Raw genomic sequence first — 9289 nt, 5'->3', positions numbered from 1 at the left:
TTAATCACCATCTCGCTCTCTCTCCTCCTCTTCCTCTGTATAATCCACTGATGGGATGATTAATCCTCTCTCTCTCTATCTCTCTCTCTCTCTTCATGGTTCATCAGACATGTGGATAGGAGTTCAGACACTGTTAATACCTAGAAAACACACAGGCTCACTGGAACTCCAGCGATTGAACCATATTAAAACAACCAGCAGCGTGAGCAGCCAACAGGACCTTTTCCCCGGCTTAGCCTAATATTGCTGAGCAATTATGACTATACACAGACGGACCATAATAACACACCACATGGCAATACAGAGTGATATGGAGCGGGATGACCATGTTTTGTTTGTTTACTTGATGGCAAATTGAGCTGAATCAACAGAAAGCTCATCAACAACAGCAGTAGTGGATGAATTGCGCCCCTGGCTATGGCTTACAGGAAATGTGAAGCCGGAGCCTTGTGTTAGTCTTGCCGGAACACTGGGCTGGCCTGGGCTCACCGTCTTCCTCTCCTTTCTCTGTGTCCAGACCGGTGGCCAAGGAACGGACACAGAGACAGGCACTGGCATGGTCACTGACAAATGCGTCAGGCAGGAGCACCAGCACCAGACCAACATACCCATGCATGCACTCACAACACACACACACACACACACACACACACACACACACACACACACAACTAACACACAACTAACTCACTTGATTTGATTTGACACACAAACCACTGAAAATCATGGACAAACTTTCTCCCTTTCGTACACACAGACTCACACACACACACTTATATTCCCCAAAACAATTACACACCATAAATTCAGTAAGGTATTTGACATGAACTCACGTTACACAAATGGACACATGGGTATGATTTTCAGTATGCTTCAAAACACAGGTATATCTCTAGACATATACTATTGGCTGTCTTGACTCAGTGTTGTATCTGATGATCGCCGATGCACTCTTCTGTTTTCCCAAGAGGGCTGAGCCTGTGTGGGGAGCACCGAGGTTTACCGGTAAGCTCTTCGCTTCATGCTGCAGCACTAGGCTGTATTCATTTTGTTGCTTTGGCAAGGATTCTCACCTAGACTGTGTTGAATAAAAACCGTTTCACACCGATTCCTAACATCACCACCATTTCAAAACCTAGCTCACCAATATACTTCAACATATTTGCATCCATTGACCATGTTTATCCAAAATGTACTCAAAAGTTTCTGCGTATTTTCCCAAGATGAGAAGTAAACCAGATCAAATGCATTCCAAGATGATACACAGTTTTTCCTCATCTCCCAGACAGAAGACAACTAACTGTTCCAACTATGCAGATGAAACTGCCAGCTGATCAAAGGACTGACAGTAGCTCTTGTCTACACACGTACGTACAACACCTTGATAATAAACTCCAGGTAAGAACACCACCACTTCTCTCAGATCTGTTTATCTGAGAAGCAGCAGTGCAATATCTCCAGATGCTAGCGCTGCAGCAGTGATCCTCTCCCATCGCGATAATACTATCACTATTATGACATTGTATTTCTTGTTACACTGTTTATACACACCGCCTGTATTTATATACTGGGTTCTTGACATGTTTCACTGTAATATATATCTACTTCTGTACATATCAGTCTTTAATATATATTTTTGATGTACAGTATATACACATAGACTGCTTTTGGATGACTGATACAGGTGTTATTTGGGTTGGGGATTCGTTCTGGTCTTTTTCTATTCATGGTGTCATATCATCATTTTAATGGTGAAAGGGGAAAGGCCCAAGTCATTATGTTGTCTGCTATCGATAACATTACACAGCTTCCTCATGCAGCGAAGCTATGGTCATCAAGTTACCTGCGCTTGTGTATTCCTACTAGCACTGGATGCGCTGATAACTCCTTTATCGAGGGAAAAATGTACCTACTACGACTGTGGTATTTGTAAGTTGCTCTGGATAAGAGCATCAGCTAAATTACTCAAATGCAACGTTGAGCCCAAGTGTACATCTTTTTTTAAATATAAGCCTACACGCGCAGTGCTGTAGAGCAGGAGCAAGGAAAAGGCTGTCTCCAGCTGTTGGGGGTTTCGTTTGGGAGTCCATCATTCAGCTCCGGAATATCCAGGGGCCTTCTCAATGCTCTGACATCAAAAGATGCTCCAGGGAATGCTGCTTCGCATTCTTCTTCCTGGCAGTATAGTAGTTAGGTCATTTCCTGCAAGTCGACCCGGGAAAGAAACACACTGGGAGATTTTTTGTTGTTGGTGCATTTGGGAACAGAGTGGAAAAAGTCAAGAGGAAAGGATTCAAAACACATGCTGCTCTGCTGTGCACACCCACAAACACCCACTCATTGAAGTGGCTTAGCATTATGGTTCTTGTGGTCCTTCGTAGCTCAGTTGGTAGAGCATGGCGCTTGTAAATCCAGGGTAGTGGGTTTGATTCCTGGGAATACCAAAATGTAAAATGTATACACGCCTGAATGTAAGTCGATTTAGATGAAAGCGTCTGTTAAATTTGCACTGGACTATTGAGCCAGTAACACAAGCATTTCGCTGCACCCACAACTTTGATTCAATTTCAAGTGGGATTCCACACTATTCTCAAAGTGACATTTGTCCTGTCTAAAACCTGCAGAAAATGGAGGGAATGCAGTAATGGCTTTGGTGAGGGGGGTGCGGTGTGAGGAGCGTGCGGTGTGAGGAGGGTGCGGTGGGGACACAGAGAGACAGAGGCTCTCTCTCCGGTCAATGAACTTATTGTCGTTGCACATTCCTCATCCCACCAACCTGGTCCTCTACTCTTACAAACTAGGCCCAGGAAAAGGCCACCTGCCCAGTGTCTTCAGTCACCCACCTTCAGTGACGTACAGGCTACAGTTTCGTGCGGTGGTCTATCGAAAGCATTTTGGAAAACCCTTATGGTCCCTCAAGATGAACGGGGAAGGGAGCCTTGTGACCTCTCTGCCGAAACAACGCACTCGTCTTTGGAGAAGAAACAACGTGCTGGAGCTCTCACATGGGTTAAACTGCATCGCTGCTTGGGATTAGGTATGTACTCTCCTCCTTTCCTCTCCTTCCAGACCAGAGAAAGTTACTGGCAAAAGCTCTATCTGAAGACTAATGCCATAGTCCAGTCTTAAACCAGTGATGGGTCCTGATCCCCCATCTAGGAATCACTGTAATGAAGTGACCACCATACAACGGTACACACAGTGACACCCAGAACAGATCTGCCACGCAGCACAGGCAGTATCCACCGGGACACGACTCTGTGGCTGCGAATTTTGTTATGCCACAGCCTAACACAGCCTTATAACAAAACTTTGGCTAGAACAACTAAATACCAGGCCAACACAGACTTAGATAGAGAATGGGCATCCAGTTTGTGTGGGGAGGTCCAGTTTGTGTATGTGTGTGCGTGCTTTTGTGCATGTGTGTGTGTCACATGTCTATCTATTCACAGAGAACTGAGTTGGAGCCTCCTCCTGTAGCAGCTGCCTGATGGGGGTTAGTGGTGCCTCTATCTCCATGCTCCACTGCCCCATATCCCAAATTCCCCCAATGGCCACCGGTTTGAGCTGACCGAGCCGCCAGGAAAAACCCAGCAGCACTAGAGTTTGCTCACGCTCATGCAGGACAGAGGAAAGAGAGAGCATAGGAGAAAGAGAGTGTGAGAGAGGGGAGAGAAAGAGAAGAGAGAGAAATAGGAGAGAAATGAGAGGCGAGCCCCCACACTGCTGCAACTGTCACACATTACTGGAGTGAGTGAAAGAGCTCCCGTGACAGGCTCGCAAAGGCTGACACAACACACACACACAAATGCACACACGCACGCCCACTGCATGTCCATGGGCACACACACACACAGTAGGGGCCACAAACTAGCTCTCACAGTCTCACGTCAGAATGAAACGTTCATCCATGTTTCTCAAAAGTCACATTTTGAAGTTGTTCCAAACATCAGATTTTGAAGTGTTAAAGGTTACATTAACTCTGAATTGTTAAGGTTAGGGTTAAGTTTAGGCATTAACTCTGAATTAATAAGGTTAGGGTTAAGTTTAGGCATTAACTCTGAATTATTAAGGTTAGGGTTATGTTTAGGTATTAACTCCAAAATGTTAAGGTTAGGCATTAGCTCCGAATAGTTAAGGTAAGGGTTAAGGTTTGGGATAGGCTTGAAACTAAATTATTAAAAAACTACTTTCTATCACTGGATTCAAACTTGCAACCTTATGATCCAGAGGCAGATGCTTACACCCGTCCACCATGCCCTAATGAAACCGAAACAGAGCTTAGTGTTGCCCCTAGTGTCTGCTTTCCACGTCATCTCCCGACCTCCTCAGACATGGATGGACGTCAAATACTGACTTGTATCACGGGTGACCTGGCTGGGGCAACAACCTGTCAAAATGGAGATATTCCCCCTGAAAGTGGCAGCAGCCCTCCATGCTCTGACTGGTCCTTCTCTCCAGAGGAACACAGATGTGATTTGTGATGTGGACCACCGAGAAAAGCTGACAGGAGAAAGGAAGCGTTTAAATTCACCGACACCCCCCCCCCCCCCCCCCCCTTCCCGGCCTCCCCCTCTTCCACCGAATGATTTTGACCTTCAGTCTCACATCATTATCCTTCCAACACTATTATACTTTCAATGACAAACAGTCTTTTGTAACTTTCCCCGTTGCTCAAACGTACCGCGCAACATACTAGTTTATGGGTGCTCTGCCCTTGCTGCGTTGGTTTCTGAAGAGCTCAGCGTTTTGAAATTAGACCCTCATTAGCATGAGCAGTCATTATCCCGTGTAGAAGGCTATCTGACTGCCGGGCGGCACAGGAGCAGATACAGTATGTTATTGGAGCACTCTCGCCCTGCCCTCTTCTCGATGCGTCGTTCACATCAGGTGAACAATTGCCCATGTTTTATTCATGCGTCTGTGAGCTAAGCTCCGTGAAGTGCTTGAGGGGCAACAGTCAAACTTCCACTGACTACATGATGACTGTGTGTGTGTGTGTGTGTGTGTGTGTGTGTGTGTGTGTGTGTGTGTGTGTGTGTGTGTGTGCGTGTGTGTGTGTGTGTGCGCGCGCGCGTGTGTGTGTGTGTGTGTGTGTGTGCGTGTGTGTGTGTGTGTGTGTGTGCGTGTTTGTGTGTGCCCTTTGCCTGGCCCCTGCCCTCTCCCCACAGGTGCTGACTTCAGAGGTGACATACCATAAAACTTCAATTAAATGCTGAGTCTCAAATAGCTGCCTGTATCTTTTAATAGCCAGGCAACGGCACACATTTCAACAAATAAATGCCGGGTCTAAATGAATTGTTTACGAGGTCACCATGAATTACCTTAAATGGTTTACAAGGTTTAATGTTTGATTTGATGCATTAAATAATTCAGTAATGACTTAAGAATATTATGGCAATCAGACATTTGTATCGCCAGAAAGAAACTGCTAGCCATAGAGAGCAATAGTAGCGTCGTCTTTTTGTAGACACTAACTCCGCCCTGGTTCGTTGGACAAAGTCTATGGAGAATGAAGGCCAAAAATAAGGCCTGTGGTAAACACAGGCTTAGGAGATCTTATACGTTTTATTCTGAGATAATCTTAATCAGTTAGTCACTTTTTACTAATTTTAAAGCATTTATGTAACCAGAAAAACGACGTAGAGGCTTCATAATTCATAAAGTTCATGTTAACTGATATTATCTCATAGAACAAAAGGTATAAGATCTCCTAAGCTTGTGTTTACCTCAGACCTTATTTTCGGCGCTTATTCCAAAAAGCCTATTCTTTCCCAATTCATTTCCCCCATAGGAATGGCTGAACAAAGGATTTTAAAAAATGATTTCCCTCATCAATCTACACACAATACTCCATAATGACAAAGTGAAAAACATTTGCAAAATTGTTTGCAAATGTTAACAAAAAAAATATATATATATACAGTGACTTGCGAAAGTATTCGGCCCCCTTGAACTTTGCGACCTTTTGCCACATTTCAGGCTTCAAACATAAAGATATAAAACTGTATTTTTTTGTGAAGAATCAACAACAAGTGGGACACAATCATGAAGTGGAACGACATTTATCGGATATTTCAAACTTTTTTAACAAATCAAAAACTGAAAAATTGGGCGTGCAAAATTATTCAGCCCCTTTACTTTCATTGCAGCAAACTCTCTCCAGAAGTTCAGTGAGGATCTCTGAATGATCCAATGTTGACCTAAATGACTAATGATGATAAATACAATCCACCTGTGTGTAATCAAGTCTCCGTATAAATGCACCTTCACTGTGATAGTCTCAGAGGTCCGTCAAAAGCGCAGAGAGCATCATGAAGAACAAGGAACACACCAGGTAGGTCCGAGATACTGTTGTGAAGAAGTTTAAAGCTGGATTTGGATACAAAAAGATTTCCCAAGCTTTAAACATCCCAAGGAGCACTGTGCAAGCGATAATATTGAAATGGAAGGAGTATCAGACCACTGCAAATCTACCAAGACCTGGCCGTCCCTCTAAACTTTCAGCTCATACAAGAAGAAGACTGATCAGAGATGCAGCCAAGAGGCCCATGATCACTCTGGATGAACTGCAGAGATCTACAGCTGAGGTGGGAGACTCTGTCCATAGGACAACAATCAGTCGTATATTGCACAAATCTGGCCTTTATGGAAGAGTGGCAAGAAGAAAGCCATTTCTTAAAGATATCCATAAAAAGTGTTGTTTAAAGTTTGCCAAAAGCCACCTGGGAGACACACCAAACATGTGGAAGAAGGTGCTCTGGTCAGATGAAACCAAAATTGAACTTTTTGGCAACAATGCAAAACGTTATGTTTGGCATAAAAGCAACACAGCTGAACACACCATCCCCACTGTCAAACATGGTGGTGGCAGCATCATGGTTTGGGCCTGCTTTTCTTCAGCAGGGACAGGGAAGATGGTTAAAATTGATGGGAAGATGGATGGAGCCAAATACAGGACCATTCTGGAAGAAAACCTGATGGAGTCTGCAAAAGACCTGAGACTGGGACGGAGATTTGTCTTCCAACAAGACAATGATCCAAAACATAAAGCAAAATCTACAATGGAATGGTTCAAAAATAAACATATCCATGTGTTAGAATGGCCAAGTCAAAGTCCAGACCTGAATCCAATCGAGAATCTGTGGAAAGAACTGAAAACTGCTGTTCACAAATGCTCTCCATCCAACCTCACTGAGCTCGAGCTGTTTTGCAAGGAGGAATGGGAAAAAATGTCAGTCTCTCGATGTGCAAAACTGATAGAGACATACCCCAAGCGACTTACAGCTGTAATCGCAGCAAAAGGTGGTGCTACAAAGTATTAACTTAAGGGGGCTGAATAATTTTGCACGCCCAATTTTTCAGTTTTTGATTTGTTAAAAAAGTTTGAAATATCCAATAAATGTCGTTCCACTTCATGATTGTGTCCCACTTGTTGTTGATTCTTCACAAAAAAATACAGTTTTATATATTTTTGTTTGAAGCCTGAAATGTGGCAAAAGGTCAAAGTTCAAGGGGGCCGAATACTTTCGCAAGGCACTGTATATTTATTTACATAAGTATTCAGACCCTTTGCTATAACACTCTAAATTGAGTTCAGGTGCCTCTTGTTTCCATTGATCATCCTTGGGATCTTTCTTGATTGGACTCCATCTGTGGTAAATCAAATTGATTGGACAAGATACACACCCGTGTATATAAGGTAACACAGTTGACAGTGCATGTCAGAGCAAAAGCCAAGTCATGAGGTCGAAGGAATTACGCCGAGACAGGATTGTGTCGAGGCACAGATCTGCGGAAGGGTACCAAAACATTTCTGCAGCATTGAAGGTCCCAAAGAACACAGTGGCCTCCATCATTCTTTTTTTTTCTATTTTATCTTGTCTCATCGCTGCAACTCCCCAGCCTGCATGCGCCTGGCCTGCCACATGAAGTCACTAGAGCGCGATGAGCCAAGTAAAGCCCCCGCTGCCAAACCCTCCCTTAACTTCTTTGGGACTGGGGGGCAGTATTGAGTAGCTTGGATGAATAAGGTGCCCAGAGTAAACTGCCTGCTACTCAGGTCCAAAAGCTAGAATAGGCATATAATTAGTAAATTTGGATAGAAAACACTCTGAAGTTTCTAAAACTGATGTGAGTATAACAGAACTCATATGACAGGCAACAACCTGAGAGAAATCCAACCAGGAAGTGGGAAATCTGAGGTTTGTAGTTTTTCAAGTGATTGCCTATCCAATATACAGTGTCTATGGGGTCATATTGCACTTCATAAGGCTTCCACTAGATGTCAACAGTCTTTAGAACGTTGTTTCAGGCTTCTACTATGAAGGGGGAGCGAATAAGAGCTGTTTGAATCAGGGGTCTGGCAGAATGCCATTAGTTTAGTCACGCGCACGGCCGTGAGAGCGAGCTCGGTTCCCTTTCATTTCTAAAGACAAAGGATTTGTCCGGTTGGGCTATTATTGAAGATTTATGATAAAAACATCCTAAAGATTGATTCTATACATCGTTTTACATGTTTCTACAAACTGTAATGGAATTGTTTTGACTTTTTGTCTGGACTAAGTGCCCGCACCTTGTGAATTTGGATTTAAACGCGCAAAAAAACCACAACATTGACGCGATAGTACCTAGCAAAAGTTCTAGACGACACCCAACTAGCAGAAGCCACATTTCATCAAGGGGACCTCCTCGGAGCAGGGCCCACGATGTAACTACTCATCTAGTAGAATGCGCTATCACAGCAGACGGCGAGGGCTGTTATGCTGTAGTAAGTGTCCACAATCCAATGTGAGAGTCTCTGTTTCGATAGGCTCTTCCCCAGAACTCTCTGACCATAACACACAAAGAGCTGATCCGACTAATGTATGGTCTTAGTCCGTGTAACGTAAGTGTCGAGTGTAACCGGGCACAGCACACTTTCAGCCATGGGAGGTGCGTATGCAGACAAAGATAAGGGCCGGTTCACGTGTGTCATACAGTACCTTCGGCAAGAAAGAGGGGTTAGGCCGGAGGATAACACTCCCCTTGTCTGCACCCATTCGGAAAACATTCAGCGCTCACTGAAAGAACATGAAGTTCACTAACCTTCTGAGTGGAGGTAACAGCCAACAGGAATGCCACCTTCATGGATAGGTGCTTCAAAGACGTTAACCCCAGAGGCTCGAAGGGTGGCCTAGCAAGTGCTGACAGCAACACATCAAGGTCCGAAATGGCCTTCGCTGGACGCAGACATCTAACTCCCTTCATAAACTTGGAGAGCAATGGGTCCTTCCGGGACATCATCATG

The 9289-nt window shown here is 44.2% G+C and overlaps 1 protein-coding gene across 1 annotated transcript in view; it reads right to left on the bottom strand.

The window, feature by feature from the left end:
- The window catches only part of drp2 (dystrophin related protein 2), a 211869-nt gene that overhangs the window by 119607 nt on the left and 82973 nt on the right, over window positions 1-9289 (bottom strand). The window lies entirely within an intron of this gene.

This window comes from Oncorhynchus mykiss, chromosome 14, assembly GCF_013265735.2.
Source record: "Oncorhynchus mykiss isolate Arlee chromosome 14, USDA_OmykA_1.1, whole genome shotgun sequence".
NCBI classification, from domain to species: Eukaryota; Metazoa; Chordata; class Actinopteri; order Salmoniformes; family Salmonidae; genus Oncorhynchus; species Oncorhynchus mykiss.
The sequence above is the reverse complement of the archived record's forward strand: the minus strand, read 5'-3'. Positions and strand labels throughout refer to the sequence as shown.